Raw genomic sequence first — 26857 nt, 5'->3', positions numbered from 1 at the left:
CTACTCAAGGGACTACCTTGTTGTACACCCCGTCGCATTTTAAAACTTGTTGTCAAGAAACCATTTATTTTGAGTTTTAGCAGCATATGATTATATAATGTTTTTATCCAATTAAGAAAAGTGTCTCCGAAGCCATATGCTTCTAAGACATTGTACAGATATTCGTGGCTCCCTCTGTCATATGCTTGTGAAAAGTCTAAAGATAGAATTGCCTCTGATGCATTCTTATTTTGTTTGGTAATAATTACGTCTCTTATCGTTTGTAGCAAGTGATGTATACTTTGAGACGTATTACAAGCGAACTGTAAATTGCCAATAAGTTTAACCATATATTTTTTTAAACGCTGATTTATGCACCTACTTATAAGTTTGATGTCACTGCTCAATATGGAAATTGGCCTAAAATCTGTGACGAAATTTGGATTTGACTTTTTGGGAACTAACACTATAACTCCCGTGCTACTGGTCTTCCCTATTGTCCCTGTTGTCAACACTTCGTTGACCCATTCCGTTAATTCATCTCCTATTAGATCCCAGAAACATTGATAGAATTCTGATGGTAATCCATCTTCGGCTGTAGTTTTATTCCTCGGAGCTTTGAATACTGCATCATGAACCTCCTTTTTACTAAACGGTTGTGTGAGCTCAGTTCTTTCATTTTCTGTCAGTGATGCAGGGAGGTAGTTCAAAAAATTGCATTGCGTTTCTGTTGGATTAAAGGCTTGACCAAGAAGATTTTTATAGTATTGCAAAAACCTGTCGTGTATACTATGAGGGCTGGTGACAACTTCACCGGAATCTAAAGTTAATTTATGAATAACGTGACTCCTGACGTGTTTATGTTCTTGAAGAATGTGACTTAGTGTGGCTTGCTCGTCTGGATCTATAGGAAGAATCTTGCTCTTTATTATTGCTGCAGATTTTCGTTTCCTATGTATAGCAAGTAATTGCGCTTTTATTTCATTTGCATAGGGACGATCGAAATTACCTTGCAGTGCTAAACGATGGAGATCATTCAAGACTGCATACAAAAAATTATATTTGTTTCTTTGATCTGTACTAACCTCTGCACTGAAGAATTTACTGACCTGACGAAATTTAGGCTTAACTCGAGTTTCCCACCACTCGATTAGGGTCTTTTGCACTGGCCGAGAGGCCTTCAGTTCGTTCCACGTTTCCCTGATTAGCTGGACATAACTACCATTGCGTAATAATGTGCTATTTAAAAGCCAGTATCCGCTACCTTGTCGGAGTTTGATCAAATCTAAATTTATTTTGAGAATTGGAACACTATGGTCACTAAAGCATACTGGAAAATTTTGAACACTAAATATGTATTCCTGAAATCTGGGTGCGACATAAAGCCTATCGATCCTTGACGCACTATTGGAGGTGATATGTGTGTAACCTTGACTTTCGCCATTGGTGTGTATCCAAGCGTCACGCAGTTGTAACCCCTGCGTTAATTCATAGAGCGCACGTGAGAAGTTGTATCCTGGATTTTGATCTTGTGAACGAATTACGCAGTTAAAATCTCCCACTAGTATAGTGTCTAGTGTGTGGGATGTCAACTCGGGCCCTACAACTGTTGAAAAAAAATCTTCTCTTTCCCGTCTGTTTTGGCTTCCTGACGGAGCATACACATTACAGAGAAACACTGAGCCTAATTTGGCACTTATTTGTCAGCCCGTGGGATGGGGCACTACATTACGTAAATCCAAGTGTCGCCTACATGATATGGCAGTCCCTTGTGCAAAGGGAGTAAAATTGTTGTATACTTTAAACATGCTCAGTACAGAAAAATCGTCTATGGCTACCTCTTGTAAGAGGGCCACATTAATAGACGATTTAATGAGAAAGTCATTGAGAGCAATTAGTTTGGTCTTACTTCGCATTTGATTCAAATTTATAGATGCCAAGGTAAATGTTTGCATGATCATAACTGTCCACAAAAGAAAACTAAACTTACTTACTTTCTTCAACATTACTAAACTCTAATTTCTGCCTAGAATGCATTAACTATGCTTTCCACTAAATAAATCTGGGGTAAGTTTGTTACTCGTCGAAGGTTTCTCTTTAGTTACATTTGCTGAATTACTTGTTAAACTAACCTTTGAAACATCTTGTTTTGGGGTACCAGGTTCTACTCTAAATTCGTTATGAACTATTGTGGAACTTAAGCATTCATTATTTTTCTTCTTCTTTCTACGTAGCACAATGGACTCTTCCGCCACTGACCGTAACCTTGATACAGATCTTGACCGTGATTTCCTAGGAAAGGTAACTACGGGGAATTCTGCCTCCGCGAACAAAGCACTTGGGGGTGGGGGCGGGGGTATGTGATGCATCTCCTCCGAAGTGTTCAATGTTGGCTGCTCCATCTCTTCCCTTCCTGTTGGTGCATTCTTCACACTAACTTCCTGTCTGGTACCTGTCTCCTCGTCGGTGATTCTGGGGCTATCCGTGTTCCCTCCATTGTTATCTCCTGACGCAGGGACGTCTGCAACTGGTGGAGCTGAATCTCTTGGTTTAGTCCGTACGGGTAGCACAGTTGGTTCATATACCATTGGGACATTGTCAGCGGGTATATTAACCGGCCCCGGAGGGGCTGGTTTCCAGACGATCGACGCTTAGGACACTGAGCGACTACGTGACCCTCTTCGGAGCACGCGATGCAGGTACGAACCTGCCCAGGGTATGTTACCCAATAGGAGTCTCCATTCATGTTTACATATGAGGGTATGGGTTTACGTAGTACCGTTTTGATCAAGACACGTGCAGTTCGAGTGGGGTAAATGTGATCTGCAGAGTATGTCTCGTCTTCGATTTTCAACACTTCCCCATAAGACCTCATGACACGACTTATCACTTCTGCACTTAATTCAGTTGGGACTACATGGATTCTAACAATTACATGTCGCTGGTGGGCGCATTCTACTTCAACCTTATGGTCACCATCTACGTCACTATAAATTACCTCAGCACCAAAATCATTTAGTAACCGTTCTCCTACCACTTTTGACGCAAATTTCACGTACAAACACTTACGAAAGTAATCTATTTCAAAACTGAGCACTTGGTTCGTAGGCACTTGGTAGACATCATGAAACCATCGATGAAAATCCAATGACGTAGGTCGCGTTTTGAAATCAATGAAAACAAATTTCAAGGTGTTTTCTCTTTGTGTATTCATCGTGAACTATTTCATCGTATCTTCACTGGCTCACGGTAATTGTAGCCAAAATCTCGCTTGCACTCCAAGGGGGAAAAAACAATAACTAACACAACACCAGCAAACCGTATACGGCCCTAGCTAACTCGGACAGTTCGATCACTAATTCTTCTCAAGCGAAGAGCGGAGCTCGCTACGAACTGCTTCCTGCACGATTTGCAGGCAGACTGACTGGCCACCTCGCCTTACGCTATTGTGTTTAGCACAAAGCATTCAAGAATCATATCCTTCCACAAGATCGTTATTGCAAAATAAGTCATCGACGAGGATGGGATTCGAACCCAAGCGGGCAGAGCCCATTGGATTAGCAGTCCAACGCCTTAACCACTCGGCCACCTCGTCTAACGCTATTGTGTTTAGCACGAAGCATTCAAGAATCATATCCTTCCACAAGATCGTTATTACAAAATAAGTCACCGACGAGGATGGGATTCGAACCCACGCAGACAGAGCCCATTGGATTAGCAGTCCAACGCCTTAACCACTCGGCCACCTCGTCTTACGCTATTGTGTTTAGCACGAAGCATTCAAGAATCATATCCTTCCACAAGATCGTTATTACAAAATAAGTCACCGACGAGGATCGGATTCGAACCCACGCAGACAGAGCCCATTGGATTAGCAGTCCAACGCTTTAACCACTCGGCCACCTCGTCTTACGCTATTGTGTTTAGCACGAAGCATTCAAAAATCATATCCTTCCACAAGATCGTTATTGCAAAATAAGTCATCGACGAGGATGGGATTCGAACCCACGCGGGCAGAGCCCATTGGATTAGCAGTCCAACGCCTTAACCACCTTTTTTTTTTTTTTTTTTTTTTTATTGTCTCATTCTGATATACAAGTTATGGAATTACATTGTTTTTGACATAAGTGTAGTACTGCTATTACAATTCGTATTTCTATCTGGTTAACCTTTACATTTTTGTTTGACCTAAATTAAGTATAAAGCACTAATAAGAAATTTGCATACCATTGCTTCCTTGCTTGGAGAGGAATTTTTTCATATTGTTCTTGCAAGAAGATACTGAATTGTTTCTGAAAACTGCTCTCGTCATTGTGAAATATATATAATAAGTATTCTGTTATCAACCATTGTACTGCTCGTTGTTTTGTTGGTGGATAAAAATTGAAAGCAGGAAAAACTATATCTGTATCCGTAAACTTTGTTAATGAGGTGCGGCATATACGACTGAGCATTGTTCGCAATTTGTTCCACGCCGTGGAGGAGTTGCGACACTTGGTTATCCTGTGGGCTAAAGAGTCAGGCACGTTGCATGATATACAATTAGGAGAGTCACTGATTCCATATTGGTATGTCCTATCTCTTGTCACTATAACACGATGAACCACTTTGTACCATATTGATTGGGCAGCTTTTGAAAGGTGTTTGGCGGAGACATTTTCCCATATTTGTGGCCAATTATGTGTATTGAAATCCCGGACTATTCGTGGTACTGTGTGCTTGAAACTATTGATTTCACTATATAACTTTTTAACAGATGGTGTAATTGTCTCATGTCGTAATAACTGGTAGCATACCTGTAAAGCGATGTCCTTATAAAACGAAAATCTTTTGGGGATACTTTGAATATCGATGGGAGCTTCTAATGGAATGTTCTGTATTATCTTCTGTATACATGCTTGGGTCGTTGACTCGTGCAGTGAGAAAGCTGTTTGAAGGCCAGTCTGTACAAACAATGCTCTTGCCTGTGTGTTCACGTGTATTAGTGCCAACCCACCTGTCTTCTCTGATAACGTGACCTCATTTATTGCCACCCGGAAAATTGTATCGTGCCACAAAAAGCAGCCAACTGCTTTGTTGACCTTGGCTAAGTGCTGTGTTTTGAAGGGCAGGATTTTTGCTACATACCAAAGTTTAGAGAGGGCAAAAACGTTGATAAATCTTACTCGTGTTTTTAAACTCAGAGAGCGCATCTTGTTCACTCTGAGGACGTAGATTGCCCTCTCGCACGTGAGATTACTATTGGCTTCGATCGTTTCATCGATATTTGCATAGAAGTTTATACCTAAAACTTTTATTTTCTTGTCTACAGGGATCGCCGTATTGTTTGTGAAAGGATTCTCCTTGCCAAGGGGCATCAGGAATGACTTTCGATTGTTTAGTTTTGCTCCTGATGTGAGCTCAAAAGTATGTATTTGGCTTTTAACACTGTACAGATCTCTTTCATCCTTGAGAAAAATCGTGACGTCGTCCATGAAACTGCCAACTTGTATTGTGGTGGAAGCCATAGAAATGCCCTGTAAATGATGTTGGATACTAAACAAAAAGGGGGCTATTGTGAGGACGTACAATGTGCTACTCAAGGGACTACCTTGTAGTACACCTCGTCGCATTTTAAAACTTGTTGTCAAGAAACCATTTATTTTGAGTTTTAGCAGCATATGATTATATAATGTTTTTATCCAATTAAGAAAAGTGTCTCCGAAGCCATATGCTTCTAAGACTTTGTACAGATATTCGTGGCTCACTCTGTCATATGCTTGAGAAAAATCTAAAGATAGAATTGCCTCTGATGCATTCTTATTTTGTTTAGTAATAATTACGTCTCTTATCGTTTGTAGCAAGTGATGTATACTTTGGGACGTATTACAAGCGAACTGTAAAGTGCCAATAAGTTTAACCATATATTTTTTTAAACGCTGATTTATGCACCTACTTATAAGTTTGATGTCAGTGCTCAATATGGAAATTGGCCTAAAATCTGTGACGAACTTTGGATTTGCCTTTTTGGGAACTAACACTATAACTCCCGTGCTACTGGTCTTCCCTATGGTCCCTGTTGTCAACACTTCGTTGACCCATTCCGTTAATTCGTCTCCTATTAGATCCCAGAAACATTGATAGAATTCTGATGGTAATCCATCTTCGGCTGTAGTTTTATTCCTCGGAGCTTTGAATACTGCATCATGAACCTCCTTTTTACTAAACGGTTGTGTGAGCTCAGTTCTTTCATTTTCTGTCAGTGACGCAGGGAGGTAGTTCAAAAAATTGCATTGCGTTTCTATTGGATTAAAGGCTTGACCAAGAAGATTTTTATAGTATTGCAAAAACCTGTCGTGTATACTATGAGGGCTGGTGACAACTTCACCGGAATCTAAAGTTAATTTATGAATTACGTGACTCCTGGCGTGTTTATGTTCTTGAAGAATGTGACTTAGTGTGGCTTGCTCGTCTGGGTCTATAGGAAGAATCTTGCTCTTTATTATTGCTGCAGATTTTCGTTTCCTATGTATAGCAAGTAATTGCGCTTTTATTTCATTTGCATAAGGACGATCGAAATTACCTTGCAATGCTAAACGATGTAGATCATTCAAGACTGCATACAAAAAATTATATTTGTTTCTTTGATCTCTACTAACCTCTGCACTGAAGAATTTACTGACCTGACGAAATTTAGGCTTAACTCGAGTTTCCCACCACTCGATTAGGGTCTTGTGTACTGGCCGAGAGGCCTTGAGTTCGTTCCACGTTTCCCTGATTAGCTGGACATAACTACCATTGCGTAATAATGTGCTATTTAAAAGCCAGTATCCGCTACCTTGTCGGGGTTTGATCAAATCTAAATTTATTTTGAGAATTGGGACACTATGATCACTAAAGCATACTGGAAAATTTTGAACACTAATTATGTATTCCTGAAATCTTGGTGCGACATAAAACCTATCGATCCTTGACGCACTATTGGAGGTGATATGTGTGTAACCTTGACTTTCGCCATTGGTGTGTATCCAAGCGTCACGCAGTTGTAACCCCTGCGTTAATTCATAGAGCGCACGTGAGAAGTTGTATCCTGGATTTTGATCTTGTGAACGAATTACGCAGTTAAAATCTCCCACTAGTATAGTGTCTAGTGTGTGGGATGTCAACTCGGGCCCTACAACTGTTGAAAAAAAATCTTCTCTTTCCCGTCTGTTTTGGCTTCCTGACGGAGCATACACATTACAGAGAAACACTGAGCCTAATTTGGCACTGATTTGTCTGCCCGTGGGATGGGGCACTACATTACGTAAATCCAAGTGTCGCCTACATGCTATGGCAGTCCCTTGTGCAAAGGGAGTAAAATTGTTGTAAACTTTAAACATGTTCAGTACAGAAAAATCATCTATGGCTACCTCTTGTAAGAGGGCCACATCAATAGACGATTTAATGAGAAAGTCATTGAGAGCAATTATTTTGGTCTTACTTTGCATTTTATTCAAATTTATAGATGCCAAGGTAAATGTTTGCATGATTAGAACTGTCCACAAAAGAAAACTAAACTTACTTACATTCTTCAACATTACTAAACTCTAATTTCTGCCTAGAATGCATTAACTATGCTTTCCACTAAATAAATCTGGGGTAAGTTTGTTACTCGTCGAAGGTTTCTCTTTAATTACATTTCCTGAATGACTTGTTAAACTACCCTTTGAAACATCTTGTTTTGGGGTACCAGGTTCTACTCTAAATTCGTTATGAACTATTGTGGAACTTACGCATTCATTATTTTTCTTCTTCTTTCTACGTAGCACCATGGACTCTTCCGCCACTGACCGTAACCTTGATACAGATCTTGACCGTGATTTCCTAGGAGAGGTAACTACGGGGAATTCTGACTCCGGGAACAAAGCACTTGGGGGTGGGGGCGGGGGTATGTGATGCATCTCCTCTGCAGTGGTCAATGTTGGCTGCTCCATCTCGTCCCTTCCTGTTGGTGCATTCTTCTCACTAACTTCCTGTCTGGTACCTGTCTCCTCGTCGGTGATTCTGGGGCTATCCGTGTTCCCTCCATTGCTATCTCCTGACGCTGGGACTTCTGCAACTAACGGAGCTGAATCTCTTGGTTTAGTCCGTACGGGTAGCACAGTTGGTTCATATACCATCGGGACATTGTCAGCGGGTATATTAACCGGACCCCTGCGGGGCTGGTTCCCTGAGGATCGACGCTTAGGGCACTGAGCAACTACATGATCCTCCCCCGAACACGCGAGGCACGTACGCACCTGCCCAGGGTATGTTACCCAATAAGAGTCTCCATTCATTGTTACATATGAGGGTATGGGTTTACGTAGTATCATTTTAATCAAGACACGTCCAGTTCGAGTAGGGTAAATGTGATCTGCAGAGTATGTCTCGTCTTCAATTTTTAACACTTCCCCATAAGACCTCATGACACGACTTATAACTTCTGCACTTAATTCGATTGGGACTACATGGATTCTGACGATTACATGCCGCTGGTGGGCCCATTCTACTTCAACTTTATGATCACCATCTACGTCACTGTAGATTACCTCAGCACCAAAATCATTTAGTAGCCGTTCTCCTACCACTTTTGTCGCAAATTTCACGTACAAACACTTACGAAAGTAATCTATTTCAAAACTGAGCACTTGGTTCGTAGGCACTTGGTAGACATCATGAAACCATCGATGAAAATCCAATGACGTAGGTCGCGTTTTGACCTCACGGAAAACAAATTTCAAGGTGTTTTCTCTTTGTGTATTCATCGTGAACTATTTCATCGTATCTTCACTGGCTCACAGTAATTGTAGTCAAAACCTCGCTTGCACTCCAAAGGAAAAAAGAACTAACACAACACTAGCAAACCGTATACGGCCCTAGCTAACTCGGACAGTTCGATAACTAAGCCTTCTCACGCGAAGAGTGGAGCTCGGTACGAACTGATACCTGCACGAGCTGCAGGTAGACTGAACCACCTCGTCTTACACTATTTGGTTTAGCACGCAGCATTGAAGAAACATTTCCTTTCACAAGATCGTTATTGAAAAATAAGCCACCGACGAGGATGGGATTCGAACCCACGCGGGCAGAGCCCATTGGATTAGCAGTCCAACGCCTTAACCACTCGGCCACCTCGTCTTACGCTATTGTGTTTAGCACGCAGCATTGAAGAAACATTTCCTTTCACAAGATCGTTATTGAAAAATAAGCCACCGACGAGGATGGGATTCGAACCCACGCGGGCAGAGCCCATTGCATTAGCAGTTCAACGCCTTAACCACTTTTTTTTTCTTTTTTTTTCTAAAGGAAAGGCCCTACGCGGAAGCTTCCCCCATCACACTTCATTCACTCATATCATTTCATTCATATTTCAATTTCAGGACTTTTTCAGGACAGACAATCACAAACATCCATGTCCGAGCCAAGATTCGAACCCGGGACCCCCGGCGTCGTAGCGCGATGTGCTAACCAATCCGCCACGGGTGCCGACAACCACTCGGCCACCTCGTCTTACGCTATTTTGTTTAGCACGAAGCATTCAAGAATCATATCCTTCCACGAGATGGTTATTGCAAAATAAGTCATCGACGAGGATGGGATTCGAACACACGCGGGCAGAGCCCATTGGATTAGCAGTCCAACGCCTTAACCACTCGGCCACCTCGTCTTACACTATTTGGTTTACCACGCAGCATTGAAGAATCATTTCCTTTCACAAGATCGTTATTGCAAAATAAGCCACCGACGAGGATGGGATTCGAACCCACGCAGGCAGAGCCCATTGGATTAGCAGTCCAACGCCTTAACCACTCGGCCACCTCGTCTTACACTATTTGGTTTAGCACGTAGCATTGAAGAAACATTTCCTTTCACAAGATCGTTATTGAAAAATAAGTAACCGACGAGGATGGGATTCGAACCCACGCGGGCAGAGCCCATTGGATTAGCAGTCCAACGCCTTAACCATTCGGCCACCTCGTCTTACGCTATTGTGTTTAGCACGAAGCATTCAAGAATCATATCCTTCCACAAGATCGTTATTGAAAAATAAATCATCGACGAGGATGGGATTCGAACCCACGCGGGCAGAGCCCATTGGATTAGCAGTCCAAAGGCCTTAACCACTTTTTTTTTTTTTTATATACAAAGGAAATACCCCCTACACGGAGGTATCCACACCATTCACTCTTTTCTCACTTTTACACTTTTCAATTCTTACATTTTCTTTGTTTCTTATTAACTGGACGAACACAAATACCCATGCCTTACCCGGGACTCGAACCCGGGACCCCCGGCGTCGTAGCGCGATGTGCTAACCAATCCGCCACGGGGGCCGACAACCACTCGGCCACCTCGTCTTACGCTATTTTGTTTAGCACGAAGCATTCAAGAATCATATCCTTCCACGAGATGGTTATTGCAAAATAAGTCATCGACGAGGATGGGATTCGAACCCACGCAGGCAGAGCCCATTGGATTAGCAGTCCAACGCCTTAACCATTCGGCCACCTCGTCTTACGCTATTGTGTTTAGCACGAAGCATTCAAGAATCATATCCTTCCACAAGATCATTATTGCAAAATAAGTCATCGACGAGGATGGGATTCGAACCCACGCGGACAGAGCCCATTGGATTAGCAGTCCAACGCCTTAACCACTCGGCCACCTCGTCTAACGCTATTGTGTTTAGCACGCAGCATTGAAGAAACATTTCCTTTCACAAGATCGTTATTGAAAAATAAGCCACCGACGAGGATGGGATTCGAACCCACGCGGGCAGAGCCCATTGGATTAGCAGTCCAACGCCTTAACCACTTTTTTTTTTTTTTTTTTAAAGGAAATACCCCCTACACGGAGGTATCCCCCACCATTCACTCTTTTTCTCACTTTTACACTTTTCAATTCTTACATTTTTCTTTCTTTGTTATCAACTGGACGAACACAAATACCCATGCCTTACCCGGGACTCGAACCCAGAACCCCTGGCGTTGTAGCGCGCTCTGCTAACCACTTCGCCACGGAGATCGACGCCACTCGGCCACCTCGTCTTACACTATTTGGTTTAGCACGCAGCATTGAAGAAACATTTCCTTTCACAAGATCGTTATTGAAAAATAAGGCACCGACGAGGATGGGATTCAAACCCACGCGGGCAGAGCCCATTGGATTAGCAGTCCAACGCCTTAACCACTTTCTTTTTTTTAAAAAAAAAAAGGAAATACCCATTACACGGATACACGGAGGTATTCCCCACCATTCACTCTTTTTCTCACTTTTACACTTCCTACATTTTCTTTGTTTCTTATCAACTGGAAGAACACAAATATCCATGCCTTACCCGGGACTCGAACCCAGAACACCTGGCGTTGTAGCGCGCTCTGCTAACCACTTCGCCACGGAGGTCGACACCACCTTGTCTTACACTATTTGGTTTAGCACACAGCATTGAAGAAACATTTCCTTTCACAAGATCGTTATTGAAAAATAAGTCATCGACGAGGATGGTTTAGCAGTCCAACGCCTTAATTACCTCGTCTTACATTATTTGGTTTAGCACGCAGCATTGAAGAATCATTTCCTTTCACATGATCGTTATTGAAAAATAAGTCAGCGACGAGGATGGGATTCGAACCCACGCGGGCAGAGCCCATTGGATTAGCAGTCCAAAGCCTTAAGAGTGGGCTGGAGGTTGGCATGAAAAGAGTTTTCCTGCCCCGGCGCGATACAGAGACACCTAGCGACATATCAGAGAACTAGCAATTCTTCTCGCTTGTGTCCTAAACTAGAGGAAGAGCCCAGGCCGGGGGGCAGAGGACCTACCCCCCATGGTGGAAAGACTTGCCACCATGTTTCCCCCCTGCCTTCACCACCCCCTCCCCTTCGTGACCGCTGCGAAAGGGCACCACCTGTTTCATTTCATTCTGGTTTTGGCTTCTCTCAAGATTTCTCCACTGGCAAAATATTCACTGCATGGGAAATGGCCACGGCAAACAGTCAGGACCTTCACAAATGAGATTTGGATTGAATAAATTTTGTTGATTACAGTGGCTGCTATAATTATGTAGAATTTCTCTTTGTGCGGTTGAGATTATAAATTGATAGTAAAGAAGGAGGTAGAGATTATCAGTTGAAAGTAACGACGAATCAAGTAAGAATAACTAATTGAAAGTACGCTGTGTAAATGTATAGCATACCAGTGGCAGTAATAACAAGGCAGAGGCATACTAGTCGCCATTTTTTTTGTAGGGGGTTTCGTGTATCTAATAGTAATAAGCACAAAAAATATTAACTGTTATTATTTTAACTACTACGAACAGTGCTGATAATAATTCGAGATGGACGGGAGCGAGACTATTTCGAATTTAAAGGAAAAAGTCTCTGATATGTGGAATGACCTAGGGATAATCAGAAGACGCGAAAGACAAACCAATGGAACAAAATGTACAACTAAAGTAGTATCAATGATGTAAGGTAACGAAAAGGTAAACATTGAACTTATACTTTATGTATTACCCATCTTAAAAACAGCTCAAACGTATTTGAAACTTTCTACATGTTATCATTTTGTATCATTATGACACGTGCTTCCCCTCGAACTAATATTTATTGTTGTTAATTTCCTTTCTCGTTGCACAAATGTTTATTGCTCTTTCCAGTTCTAGAAATATTTTTAATGTTATTCGTAATACCTTTAATTTGCTGCGTGATTTTTGTGTTATTTAATATTAAGACCTATTACTGATGATGTCACAGAATAGTGACTCACCTGTATGTATATATCTTGTAAGACCTGATGCTATGGTAATTATGGACTGTGTTTAGTTTTTAGCTTTGGCTTTCGCACCCCTCAGGATAAGTCACGTATCATATCTGGTCATCTTGCTCCGAAATAACTACAAGTATTACGGTCACAATGGCAGTCTTACGGATGACGACAAGATGGAATGTTTACTGGAATCCGAACAATTGAAATGTAACACCACCGAGAATGTAGATACGTTGATTGATTGGTTGATTATTTTTCGAGTAAATATATTTTACAGTATTTTTCAATAGCTGTTAACTCGACATAAATCTTCTTTACTGATTTGAGTTGATTTTTGTTATTTAGCGTCGCTTTCCCGTCCCTTTTGGCTAATCGCGACGAGTTTAAAATCCTTTTTACACCACAGTAAACTATCTTATGAACATGGACGTCCGCAGGATCTTTTCCAGGGCGGGGGCAAAAACATTATTTCAGTCTGAAATTATCACGCTCCTTAAACACAATTATAATGAGTAACATATATTACTGTGATGGAAATTAAATTATCTGTGAAAGATATATATATAATTATTATGTGGACATTCATTCTCCCGTGGGGGGACATGGCCCCTCTTGCCCTCCCTTCCGGACTCCCATGCTTATGAAGGTACAGGAACTTTTTTCCTAAAGAGAAAATAAACTGAATAAATAACAAGCAATAGCTCTGTCGTTGACAGCTAGCACTAAGTTCCTCTGCTTCAATGAGAAATGGATATTTCTTGCATGCTTTAGTGTATTAAATTTTATATGTACTATGTAAAGCAGAGGAAATATACCATCTTGCGTGAATAATATATTGTTAATTTCATACAGTGTTTATCCTCTGCATATGTTTCTAATTATACATTTTCGTAGTTGAAAATTACACGTTTGACACGTCTGTATTTGTATTTTATTTTCTGCTTCTGCCACATTTGACAATTAGCGACGAGGAGGATGAATGAAGACACGCACGCACTCAGTCAGTCACTCACTCACTCAGTCACTCTCTCTCTCTCTCTCTCACTCTCTCTCTCTCTCTCTCTTTTACACTCTAACACTCTATGTCCAGGCTAATGCCACGGCTGGAACGTGGAAACTTCCATGGTCAGACCATCGGGCAACTGCTGAGCGCGCTCGGCCACAGTTTCCTTTCTTATAATCAAGTCCCTTTGTGCAGTTCTCATCGTTGATTTTTTTAATTTTTTTTTTATTAGCGTTGCTTTTCTGCCACGTTTGGCTACTGGCGACGATGAGGATGAGTAATGGTATGATGAAATTGATGAAGAGACACATACAAAGAACACCCATGCTCAGGTCAGGATTCGAACCCGCAACCTCTGGTGTCGCAACGGGCTGTGCTAACCACTCTGCCACAGAGGTTGGCAAATTTATTTCGTGATATAGAAATACTTCTGGATGAATAAACTTTATCAGGGTACAAATTTTCTACGCTTTTCACTATTCACTTCACAACAAAAGTAAGCATTTCACTTGAAAAATCTACATTCCTCGTCTATAGTCCTTTTCTTACTCCCACGAAGTTTGGGAAGCCATATGGTTCTCTGAAACTTTTACAGAAACTGACTTTTCTTCCAGGTAAATCCTTGAAAATCAAGAAACAAACTCACAGAAAGTATGCACGCTGCCCTCCCCCAGCTGGCAAGATATTTTCGTACTTCAGAAGTAACATGTCCATCAGCTTGCTTAGTTGACACAACATCTACTCTATAATGGAATGTATACCTGTGTAGGGAAAATTGGTCAATGTGTTGAAGTTTGGATGAGTCTGGTCTTGTATCACGAGAAAAGAGAAAACGGGATAACTACAAATGTATAGATAATTTCAAGCATGAAGTGTTAAGTGGGGCCAAGGCGGGCCGCATTAACGGATGCTGGGGCCTACATGCGGCCCGCGGGCCGCGAGTTTGACTGGCCGAAATATCAGGAGAAAAGTCGTTACGCTTCTTCCAGGAGACTCGAACCTGCGCGCGTCCCGTAGCTGGAGAGCCCAAAGCATGACGCCTTAGACCGGACGGTCATGATGCAGGACAGCAGGCCCGTAGGCAGATTTTTTTGGGGGGAGGTGGAATGCTCATCCCTTATCAGCAGCTGCCATCTAAGGGCGAAAAAGTGAGGGAACCCCTGAAGATGAGTTTTTGTTTCCTAATTTTGATTTGGCAAAGGGGAGCTCTCTCACTGCACCAAGCGCCGTCAACCCTATGCCGGTCGTTTGAGTATCTTGAGTTTGAGTTTCTGCAAGTCTTCTTTATGTATAGATAGGCTAATCTACATTTATAGTGGGATTGAACTATTGGGCGTCCACCAGGTACCAAACTCGGGACCTTTTTTGACATTACGAGGATCATCTTTACCATTACGCTATAGGGGAGGCAAAAATATCTGAAACTAAGAAGACATTTTGAATGGACATGTAGAATGTAGGAGGCAGGGTTCGCGCTGAAAAGGAAGAAGACTGAATTCTCCCCCCCCCCCTTTCCTAACCTGTACATCTCTAATGTAATTCTCAACCAAGCCAAGAGTCTTGTCTAGTGTTGCCCACGAGACGAGACTTTGGCCTGTCTCGTCTCGAAAATATTCGTTTGTCTCGGGACACATGATCAATCTCATCTCGAATTTTTAAAAGCCTGTCCCGTCTCGTCCCGTGGGCAACACTAGTCTTGTCCTTCTACATTTTATGTCACTTTTGTTATTGTTATGGAGAATTCAAATTAATAATTTGTCTTTAAATCTCAAGTTAGCAAGTCAGCCAAAATTATGTTTTTATACTAAATTTTAGATTAATTGAAGATTTGCAAAGAAACAGTAGACCTTTTCATGATCCTTCCACTACAAAAACAAATGTTTTGTAAGAGTCACATCAAGTTTATGTTTGGAAATAGTGAAGTTCTAGGAACCACACACACACACACACACACATATGTAAGCAACAACGATAGTAGGCTATTGTAATTTGGAGAGGATATGATTTGTGAGCGGAACAAGCATGGGAATTTAACGAAGTTCCTTTGCGAATCATCAATTATGTGTGTGTGTGTACACGTATTTCCTATCTGCACCGTTGACTCACAAAGTACTACATGTGAGGTAAAACTATCGAAATGTAAAAAGAGGAAGCGCTACCACCCTCCCCGCCTTTTCTACATTTTTTTCAAATCGAACACCAGGCACGTATCGAGATATATATTTCGGAGGGGCGTCCTAACGTAATGTCTCAAAATAATAATATTAATAATGTTAAATTAAAATAAGTATAATTATATTAAATTAATTAATATACGTATTTTTATTACATTAATAGATAAGAAGGCGATATAACAACAGTGATACAGTATAACATCACGTATTCATTATCTAGCTTACGTGTAGTTAAGGTCGGCAAAATTTGTAAATAAATAGAAACTGCCCTGGCAAGGAAATTAATGCCAAATAGATAAAGAATATAATATTTGTTGAGTATGAAAAAATGATGTTAGATCCAGTTGACGAAAGTAAAATTCCTGGTAATATTTTGCATGTTATTATAAGTAGTAATAATTCTTGCATAAATCTTCTTTGGTACTGTCATTCAAAGTCGTATTGCTTTCCAATATTTTTGCGGAAATAAACAAATTGCGATTAGACAACAACCTTATTTTCATTACTTAATTGAAGTTATTTTATGATCTCATTAATTTTTGTACTTGGTAAGTCTTTCGGGGGGAGGTTGGGACTCCTGGACCCCCCTGAATACGTCCTTCGCGGTAGGGATCGAGATAAATTTACTGTGTCACTGGTTCCAATTCACGGTAAATATGCTCTGCTTCTCTACACTCAAACATACACAAACTCATGGCCTTCCTGCTTTCTTGGTTTCTTGCCTGGGAAAGAGGCAATAAATCAAGCTGTGACAGCTACGGGACCTTCTGAGGAGGGGACGGGACCCAGCTGTGCAGAGGATTCAAACACCCGCGCGAAATAGCCCTCCCGTCACCCTGGGGCAATTTTCGAACAGAGACATCTAGTGGCCAAGTGGCGAACTATGATGAATGAAATTCGGCTGAAGCGGCCGTATCTTTCGCCGTCGATAATACATGACATTTTTAAACAATCATTTTGGGCCGTGCAAGTGACTTTTGAAAGAAAAGCCCTCCCTAGCTCAGTCATAAAAGGATTGAGCATTACGTTAGTATGCATCATAATGGCCATTTTCGTTGGTGCTACCCACAAATCCTATAACCATTCTGTGCTTATTTACGTATTTCCTTATGGGAAATTGAAAAAAAATAATGGAATTTGTGCACATTTAACGAACTGAAATTGCATAAATGTGTCATGTACTCAAAGTTTCATAAACTAAGTTCACATCCACTGCGTGTTTTCCGGCAAATTTTTGCCCTAAAACGTTATATTCAACAAAATGCAAAAAAGCCCATGTTAAATTTAAGCGCTTTCCACGGCGACCTTCGCCAAACTCCACCTCCCTCTTAACCACTCGGCCACCTTTTTTTTTTATATATTTTTTTTTATTGTCTCTTCTGATATACAAGTTATGGAATTACATTGTTTTTGACATAAGTGTATTACTGCTATTAAAATTTGTATTTCTATCTGGTTAACCTTTACATATTTGTTTGACCTAAATTAAGTATAATGCACTAATAAGAAATTTGCATACCATTTCTTCCTTGCTTGGAGAGGAATTTTTTCATATTGTTCTTGCAAGAAGATACTGAATTGTTTCTGAAAATTGCTCTCGTCGTTGTGAAATATATATAATAAGTATTCTGTTATCAACTATTGTACTGCTCGTTGTTTTGTTGGTGGAAAAAAATTGAAATCAGGAAAAACTATATCTGTATCCGTAAACTTTGTTAATGAGGTGCAGCATATACGACTGAGCATTGTTCGCAATTTGTTCCATGCCGTGGAGGAGTTGCGACACTTCGTTATCCTGTGGGCTAAGGAGTCAGGCACGTTGCATGATATACAGTTAGGAGAGTCACTGATTCCATATTGGTATGTCCTATCTCTTGTCACTATAACGCGATGAACCACTTTGTACCATATTGATTGGCCAGTATTTGAAAGGTGTTGGGCGGAGACATTTTCTCATATTTGTGGCCAATTATGTGTATTGAAATCCCTGACTATTCGTGGTACTGTGTGCTTGAAACTATTGATTTCACTATATAACTTTCTAACAGATGGTGTAATTGTCTCATGTCGTAATAACTGGTAGCATACCTGTAAAGCGATGTCCTTATAAAACAAAAACCTTTTGGGGATACTTTGGATATATATGGGAGCTTCTAATGGAATGTTCCGTATTATCGTCTGTATACATGCTTGGGTCGTTGACTCGTGCAGTGAGAAAGCTGTTTGAAAGCCAGTCTGTACAAACAATGCTCTTGCCTGTGTGTTCACGTGTATTAGTGCCAACACACCTGTCTTCTCTGATAACGTGACCTCATTTATTGCCACCCGGAAAATTGTATCTTGCCACAAAAAGCAGCCAACAGCTTTGTTGACCTTGGCTAAGTGCTGTGTTTTGAAGGGCAGGATTTTTGCTACATACCAAAGTTTAGAGAGAGCAAAAACGTTGATAAATCTTACTCGTGCTTTTAAACTCAGAGAGCGCATCTTGTTCACTCTGAGGACGTAGATTGCCCTCTCGCACGTGAGTTTACTATTGGCTTCGATCGTTTCATCGATATTTGCATAGAAGTTTATACCTAAAACTTTTATTTTCTTGTCTACAGGGATCTCCGAATTGTCTGTGAAAGGATTCTCCTTGCCAAGGGGCATCAGGAATGACTTTCGGTTGTTTAGTTTTGCTCCTGATGTGAGCTCAAAAGTATGTATTTGGCTTTTAACACTGTACAGATCTCTATCATCCTTGAGAAAAATCGTGACGTCGTCCATGACTCTGCCAACTTGTATTGTGGTGGAAGCCATAGAAATGCCCTGTAAATGATGTTGGATACTAAACAAAAAGGGGGCTATTGTGAGGACGTACAATGTGCTACTCAAGGGACTACCTTGTAGTACACCTCGTCGCATTTTAAAACTTGTTGTCAAGAAACCTTTTATTTTAAGTTTTAGCAGCATTTGATTATATAATGTTTTTATCCAATTAATAAAAGTGTCTCCCAAGCCATATGCTTCTAAGACTTTTGTACAGATATTCGTGTCTCGCTCTGTCATATGCTTGGGAAAAGTCTAAAGATAGAATTTCCTCTGATGCATTCTTATTTTGTTTGGTGAGAATTACGTCTCTTATCGTTTGCAGCAAGTGATGTATACTTTGAGACGTATTACAAGCAAACTGTAAATTGCCAATAAGTTTAACCATATATTTTTTTAAACGCTGATTTATGCACCTACTTATAAGTTTGATGTCACTACTCAATATTGAAATTGGCCTAAAATCTGTGACGAAATTTGGATTTGCCTTTTTGGGAACTAACACTATAACTCCCGTGCTACTGGTCTTCCCTATTGTCCCTGTTTTCAACACTTCGTTGACCCATTCCGTTAATTCGTCTCCTATTAGATCCCAGAAACATTGATAGAATTCTGATGGTAATCCATCTTCGGCTGTAGTTTTATTCCTCGGAGCTTTGAATACTGCATCATGAACCTCCCTTTTACTAAACGGTTGTGTGAGCTCAGTTCTTTCATTTTCTGTCAGTGATGCAGGGAGGTAGTTCAAAAAAGTGCATTGCGTTTCTGTTGGATTAAAGGCTTGACCAAGAAGATTTTGATAGTATTGCAAAAACCTGTCGTGTATACTATGAGGGCTGGTAACAACTTCACCGGAATCTAAAGTTAATTTATGAATAACGTGACTCCTGGCGTGTTTATGTTCTTGAAGAATGTGACTTAGTGTGGCTTGCTCGTCTGGGTCTATAGGAAGAATCTTGCTCTTTATTATTGCTGCAGATTTTCGTTTCCTATGTATAGCAAGTAATTGCGCTTTTATTTCATTTGCATAGGGACGATCGAAATTACCTTGCAGTGCTAAACGATGGAGATCATTCAAGACTGCATACAAAAAATTATATTTGTTTCTTTGATCTCTACTAACCTCTGCACTGAAGAATTTACTGACCTGACGAAATTTAGGCTTAACTCGAGTTTCCCACCACTCGATTAGGGTCTTTTGCACTGGCCGAGAGGCCTTCAGTTCGTTCCACGTTTCCCTGATTAGCTGGGCATAACTACCATTGCGTAATAATGTGCTATTTAAAAGCCAGTATCCGCTACCTTGTCGGGGTTTGATCAAATCTAAATTTATTTTGAGAATTGGGACACTATGATCACTAAAGCATACTGGAAAATTCTGAACACTAATTATGTATTCCTGAAATCTTGGTGCGACATAAAACCAATCGATCCTTGACGCACTATTGGAGGTGATATGTGTGTAACCTTGACTTTCGCCATTGGTGTGTATCCAAGCGTCACGCAGTTGTAACCCCTGCGTTAATTCATAGAGCGCACGTGAGAAGTTGTATCCTGGATTTTGATCTTGTGAACGAATTACGCAGTTAAAATCTCCCACTAGTATAGTGTCTAGTGTGTGGGATGTCAACTCGGGCCCTACAACTGTTGAAAAAAATCTTCTCTTTCCCGTCTGTTTTGGCTTCCTGACGGAGCATACACATTACAGAGAAACACTAAGCCTAATTTGGCAGTTATTAGTCTGCACGTGGGATGGGGCACTACATTACGTAAATCCAAGTGTCGCCTACATGCTATGGCAGTCCCTTGTGCAAAGGGAGTAAAATTGTTGTATACTTTAAACATGCTCAGTACAGAAAAATCGTCTATGGCTACCTCTTGTAAGAGGGCCACATCAATAGACGATTTAATGAGAAAGTCATTCAGAGCAATTATTTTGGTCTTACTTTGCATTTGGTTCAAATTTATAGATGCCAAGGTAAATGTTTGCATGATTAGAACTGTCCACAAAAGAAAACTAAACTTACTTACATTCTTCAACATTACTAAACTCTAATTTCTATGTGATGCATCTCCTCCGAAGTGTTCAATGTTGGCTGCTCCATCTCTTCCCTTCCTGTTGGTGCATTCTTCACACTAACTTCCAGTCTGGTACCTGTCTCCTCGTCGGTGATTCTGGGGCTATCCGTGTTCCCTCCATTGTTATCTCCTGACGCAGGGACTTCTGCAACTGGTGGAGCTGAATCTCTTGGTTTAGTCCGTACGGGTAGCACAGTTGGTTCATATACCATCGGGACATTGTCAGCGGGTATATTAACCGGCCCCCGGCGGGGCTGGTTTCCAGACGATCGACGCTTAGGACACTGTGCGACTACGTGATCCTCTTCGGAGCACGCGATGCAGGTACGAACCTGCCCAGGGTATGTTACCCAATACGAGTCTCCATTCATGTTTACATATGAGGGTATGGGTTTACGTAGTACCATTTTGATCAAGACTCGTCCAGTTCGAGTAGGGTAAATGTCATCTGCAGAGTATGTGTCGTCTTCGATTTTTAACACTTCCCCATAAGACCTCATGACACGACTTATCACTTCTGCACTTAATTCAGTTGGGACTACATGGATTCTAACAATTACATGTCGCTGGTGGGCCCATTCTACTTCAACCTTATGGTCACCATCTACGTCACTATAAATTACCTCAGCACCAAAATCATTTAGTAACCGTTCTCCTACCACTTTTGACGCAAATTTCACGTACAACCACTTACGAAAGTAATCTATTTCAAAACTGAGCACTTGGTTCGTAGGCACTTGGTAGACATCATGAAACCATCGATGAAAATCCAATGACGTAGGTCGCGTTTTGAAATCAATGAAAACAAATTTCAAGGTGTTTTGTCTTTGTGTATTCATCGTGAACTATTTCATCGTATCTTCACTGGCTCACGGTAATTGTAGCCAAAACCTCGCTTGCACTCCAAGGGGGAAAAAACAAGAACTAACACAACACTAGCAAACCGTATACGGCCCTAGCTAACTCGGACAGTTCGATCACTAAGCCTTCTCAAGCGAAGAGCGGAGTTCGCTACGAACTGCTTCCTGCACGATTTGCAGGCAGACTGACTGGCCACCTCGTCTTAAGCTATTGTGTTTAGCACAAAGCATTCAAGAATCATATCCTTCCACAAGATCGTTATTGCAAAATAAGTCATCGACGAGGATGGGATTTGAACCCACGCGGGCAGAGCCCATTGGATTAGCAGTCCAACGCCTTAACCACTTTTTTTTTATATATATATATATAAAGGAAAGCCCCCTAAGCGGAAGCTTCCCCCATCACATTCACTCATATCATTTCATTCACATTTCTATTTCAGGACAGACTATCACAAATACCCATGCCTTACCCGGGACTCGAACCCGGAACCCCTGGCGTTGTAGCGCGCTCTGCTAACCACTTCGCCACGGAGGTCGACATCCACTCGGCCACCTCGTCTTACGCTATTGTGTTTAGCACGAAGCATTCAAGAATCATATCCTTCCACAAGATCGTTATTGCAAAATAAGTCATCGACGAGGATGGGATTCGAACCCACGCGGGCAGAGCCCATTGGATTAGCAGTCCAACGCCTTAACCACTCGGCCACCTCGTCTTACACTGTTTGGATTAGCACGCAGCATTCAAGAATTATATCCTTTCACAAGATCGTTATTGAAAAATAAGCCACCGACGAGGATGGGATTCGAACCCACGCGGCGGGCAGAGCCATTGGATTAGCAGTCCAACGCCTTAACCACTCGGCCACCTCGTCTTACACTATTTGGTTTAGCACGCAGCATTGAAGAAACATTTGCTTTCACAAGATCGTTATTGAAAAATAAGTCATCGACGAGGATGGTTTAGCAGTCCAACGCCTTAATTACCTCGTCTTACATTATTTGGTTTAGCACGCAGTATTGAAGAATCATTTCCTTTCACATGATCGTTATTGAAAAATAAGTCAGCGACGAGGATGGGATTCGAACCCACGCGGGCAGAGCCCATTCGATTAGCAGTCCAACGCCTTAACCACTTTTTTTTTTAAAAAAAAAAAGAAGGAAAGAAAGGGAATACCCCTACGCGGTGGTATCCCCCGTCATTCACACTTTTTCAACTTTTATAGTATTCTCAGTTTTGCACGTTTTTTTGGACAAACACAAATACCCATGCCTTACCCGGGACTCGAACCCGGAACCCCTGGCGTTGCAGCCCGCTGTGCTAGTCACTCCGCCAAGGAGGTCGACAACCACTCGGCCACCTCGTCTTACACTATTTGGAATAGCACGCAGTATTCAAGAAATGTTTTCTGGTTCTCCTAGTGATTTCAGAACATACCACAATATTTTGAATTGGTCTTAATTATAAAAAAAACAATAATTAACCAGGTTCGAATCACGACCTTAGCATGGGTGAATGTACCTATATTAATTTCTTCATATCATCACTCATCTTTATCTTTACAATAAGCCAAAAGTGGCAGAAAAACGTTGTAAACTATAATACAAATCAATCATTCAATTAGTCAACTCACTAAGTAACTGATCTTGAAGAGTACCAGAACCTTCCATTCTAGATAGAGAATCACTGATTATTATTATTATACGAGGGTGTACTGATAAGTAATGCCTTTTACTTTTTTGTGACGACTTTTCACCATCTCCAATCCATGTTTGAAACTTCTATCACCAGGGGTTGCTGAACTACAGCAAGGAAAATGGCAGCATGTAACCATGCTATGTCGGTGCACATGAAACAGCGTGTGGTGACCGAGTTTCTTAATGCAGAAATTATGTGCCCACAGGAGCTGAGGGGCAAAGCTAAGCAAAGCATAAATACCTATATCTTTGCGATGAGCGGGGGGCAGGAACTTTTTTTTAGAGTCCTTAGAACATACACACTTGAATTAATCTTTGAATAGTTTTTAATTAATTTTTGTTGCTCTGGCAACAAAAATATTGGTACGTATCAAGGTATACATCGAACCTTAAAGGGCTGGAAAATGTCACTATATTGTGATTATGTAAATATGTAACAAAATACTTAACATGTAACTTTTGGTTGAGAATTTGATTATCATTGTCTGTTTATATACTCTACTTTTTTCCACTATATTTTATGGGATATATATATTATTTATGTCTTCACAAATGCTCACATATACACACACACATTTTTTAATGTTGGTTACGAATTGTATAAATATGTAACACTAACCACGGCAGTGCAGAAGTAGCACACATATGTTTACCGGCATACGTGAAAAGTTTACTAATCTTGATTAAATAAAACAGTGGTATATTATAAAACAGAATATTTTCAACTTCTACCAGACTTTTACTAACGGAAACAGAACTCAATGAAATATTCATGATCGCATTTGTGTCAATATGATCCAGTTTTGACTTATGTACTTGACACAGTGCCACAGAGTTGAGACGCTTTCTGCTCATCGTACTTTGTAAATAGTTCTTGAAGCGATGAAAAGCACAAACTATTTTAGCCTCGCAAGAAGAATACAGCGTCAAAAGCAAGCGCACTGGTCTTTCTGCTGTTCTTAAATAGTTGTCCTAACTATGTACGTCACGGACACTGCTGGGTTGTAACGATCCCATTGAAAGTCAATGCATTCATTACAACCCAGAACTGTCCGTGACGACCATAGGTACTGGTTGGAACATGGCATATCTACAGCCATGGATGTCCCCAGGATTTTTTTCCAGGGAGGGGCAAGGAAGGTATTTTTTTTTTCCAGTGGGGTGGACAAACAAGGCACATTTTCCCCAATAATAATGTTGTTTCCTCTAAAAAAAAAAAAAAAACTAAAAAAAAACATGGCTTAAATCTGAATTTATTATATTCAAGCAATAATTCACACATATTATTGTTACTGAAATGAAATTATATGTGTGAAATATATAATTTTAGGTTGACTTTCATTTTCCAGGGGGCTACAGCCCACCCTTCGGGACGCCCATGTCTACAGCATATTACTTATAGATATTTCACGAACTTACTAATGGGATAATATCATAATAAATTAAGAACGGGCATATTTTTCGTTATTCATTTTACCACTCTAGTCCGATAAATAGTTCAATTTACATAATTAATGTTCCACCCAATTGTTATCATATTGGTCTTTCCACAAAGTATTTTTAGTTCTCTGAGATAGGGACAGGATTAGGACACTTCAATGCCAGTTCCAGACGTGAATCCATGCTCCTTGTCACCCGGGAAAAGACAGCCTCTTTTTGTTGTAGTACGTACGCACCTTCCCGCCCCAGGCACGTATGTAGAACTCAATTTCGGGATGGGTCCGACACAAGTGCTTTACATGTAATAATAATGATAATAGTAAAGTTTATAATCAATAGGTTGATAAGATCAATGTGTCTAATAAGCTAACTAAGTTTTACATGAGTTTCAAAACCAAGTCACTAGTTACATTTTTGGATCTCCTTTTTTCATTTTATTTTTCTCCGTTCTCCTATCTCATCTCTGAGCTCAACACCCACCCACCACAATTTACTGCTATTGTACAACAAAGACGATCAATTCATTTTCTCTTTTGTCTCTCTCCGATGCAAGTGATAGCCAAAACATTCCAAATTTTGGCGCCTCAGAAGTTCATAACAGATGTATCAACAGACGCTGATAATGAAAGTTACCTTACATTCGTGTGGAAAACCTACCTATTTTCCGGTGGACTGGCTCACGCAAGAACACGAGGACTACAGTATTCCCATGCTTCTTTCTCTATTCTCGCACATAATCGTAATATACCATGCATTTTCCTTAAGCAACTGTGTATTTGGAAAAAATAAATACTGCGATAGAGTAAGACGCCCATTTCAGAGCAGAATCCTGCTTCATTTTCCACTGAGTTCTGAAATAATTTATGAAATTTCCATCACACAAATAATATTTTCTTACAAAATTTAATTGTGTTGAAAGTTATACATAGGGAGGGGAAAATGAGAACTGGGGGCCCGGGTCCCCCTGCCCCCAATTGACATTCATCCGAGAATGAAGGCTTTTTTTATGGCTGATGAAAGCGTAACGACAGTACTGTCAGTATGATGGGCTGTTATGCTCACAATGAAACCCCTGCTGAGGAACTCTTAACTCTCAAGAAGTTCTTTGTCACACACGTTAAGAGTGTCCGTAGCGGAGCCGTAGCCCCATCAGCCGCCTCTGCGTACGCAAGTAGTAAGAATAGAATAAGTAAAAAGGGAAAGAACGGAAAGGAAAACCAATGTAAATAAGTAGAATAGGAAAGAATGCGAGAAATGAAATACAGGAAATGGGTAAAAGAGAAATGCAAGAGGATAGAAAGAAGATAGAAAACGCATGGAGTAGAAAACGGAAACGAGAATAAAGAAAAGGGGAGAGGAAAAAAGTTAAATAAAGTTAATGAAATGGAAGAATAAAAACTATGAATAAAAATGTCTTATGCATATGCCTGCTTTATTTTCAAACTATATGCCCCTCGTTTCTGGTTTTAAAATAGACTGTAGTTTCTCTCTTGAGCTTTAATGAAAATCACCACCAAAGAAAATGAGGTACATTTGTAACCTTGAGAATATTTGGGTTATATCAACATTCTCACTTGCGCGCGTGTTGCTTGACATATTGTCGTAAACTTGGTGACGACACTTTTAACGAAAAGTGAAGTTCAAATGATAAGGTCATCATCTGTGATACTTTTTCTTGTAATTCGTAAAAGACGTCATAAATATTTCATCACGTATATAAGGAAATTGTTATTTTCATTACGTAAATTTAGAATCAACATTTAGCCTAGGTTGTTCTCATGCACTCGAAATAATGATATATAATAAATACAGAGAAGGTAAGGCAGTTTATTTATATTCTGATATATTTCTGACAGAGTTGCTGTATTGATAAGACAATCTTTGCATAGGATCTGAAGTTAATGACCTCGTTTCTGAAATTCTGATGCAACATTCCAAAATGTTTCACGAGAGCTTTGAGCATTTCTTTACGGAAGTAACTCGCTGAAACCAGATTTGTTTACTTAAATTCATCGCATTTAACCGCTTCCAACCTTCGAAGCTT

The 26857-nt window shown here is 40.6% G+C and overlaps 11 non-coding genes across 11 annotated transcripts; all 11 read right to left on the bottom strand.

The window, feature by feature from the left end:
- Window positions 1–3492: 3492 nt before the first annotated feature.
- TRNAS-GCU (transfer RNA serine (anticodon GCU)) lies at window positions 3493–3574 on the bottom strand. Its single transcript has one exon. It is a non-coding gene; the product is annotated as a tRNA-Ser (tRNA).
- Window positions 3575–3649: 75 nt separating this feature from the next.
- Window positions 3650–3731, bottom strand: TRNAS-GCU (transfer RNA serine (anticodon GCU)). Its single transcript has one exon. It is a non-coding gene; the product is annotated as a tRNA-Ser (tRNA).
- A 75-nt stretch (window positions 3732–3806) lies between these two features.
- TRNAS-GCU (transfer RNA serine (anticodon GCU)) lies at window positions 3807–3888 on the bottom strand. Its single transcript has one exon. It is a non-coding gene; the product is annotated as a tRNA-Ser (tRNA).
- Window positions 3889–9038: 5150 nt separating this feature from the next.
- On the bottom strand, window positions 9039–9120 carry TRNAS-GCU (transfer RNA serine (anticodon GCU)). The gene has a single exon. It is a non-coding gene; the product is annotated as a tRNA-Ser (tRNA).
- Window positions 9121–9567: 447 nt separating this feature from the next.
- TRNAS-GCU (transfer RNA serine (anticodon GCU)) lies at window positions 9568–9649 on the bottom strand. The gene has a single exon. It is a non-coding gene; the product is annotated as a tRNA-Ser (tRNA).
- Window positions 9650–9724: 75 nt separating this feature from the next.
- Window positions 9725–9806, bottom strand: TRNAS-GCU (transfer RNA serine (anticodon GCU)). Its single transcript has one exon. It is a non-coding gene; the product is annotated as a tRNA-Ser (tRNA).
- A 75-nt stretch (window positions 9807–9881) lies between these two features.
- Window positions 9882–9963, bottom strand: TRNAS-GCU (transfer RNA serine (anticodon GCU)). The gene has a single exon. It is a non-coding gene; the product is annotated as a tRNA-Ser (tRNA).
- A 452-nt stretch (window positions 9964–10415) lies between these two features.
- On the bottom strand, window positions 10416–10497 carry TRNAS-GCU (transfer RNA serine (anticodon GCU)). Its single transcript has one exon. It is a non-coding gene; the product is annotated as a tRNA-Ser (tRNA).
- Window positions 10498–10572: 75 nt separating this feature from the next.
- Window positions 10573–10654, bottom strand: TRNAS-GCU (transfer RNA serine (anticodon GCU)). Its single transcript has one exon. It is a non-coding gene; the product is annotated as a tRNA-Ser (tRNA).
- Window positions 10655–22309: 11655 nt separating this feature from the next.
- Window positions 22310–22391, bottom strand: TRNAS-GCU (transfer RNA serine (anticodon GCU)). Its single transcript has one exon. It is a non-coding gene; the product is annotated as a tRNA-Ser (tRNA).
- Window positions 22392–22466: 75 nt separating this feature from the next.
- Window positions 22467–22550, bottom strand: TRNAS-GCU (transfer RNA serine (anticodon GCU)). Its single transcript has one exon. It is a non-coding gene; the product is annotated as a tRNA-Ser (tRNA).
- Window positions 22551–26857: the final 4307 nt, after the last annotated feature.

Source organism: Lepisma saccharinum, chromosome 16 (assembly GCF_977018435.1).
Source record: "Lepisma saccharinum chromosome 16, izLepSacc3.1, whole genome shotgun sequence".
NCBI lineage: Eukaryota > Metazoa > Arthropoda > Insecta > Zygentoma > Lepismatidae > Lepisma > Lepisma saccharinum.
The sequence above is the reverse complement of the archived record's forward strand: the minus strand, read 5'-3'. Positions and strand labels throughout refer to the sequence as shown.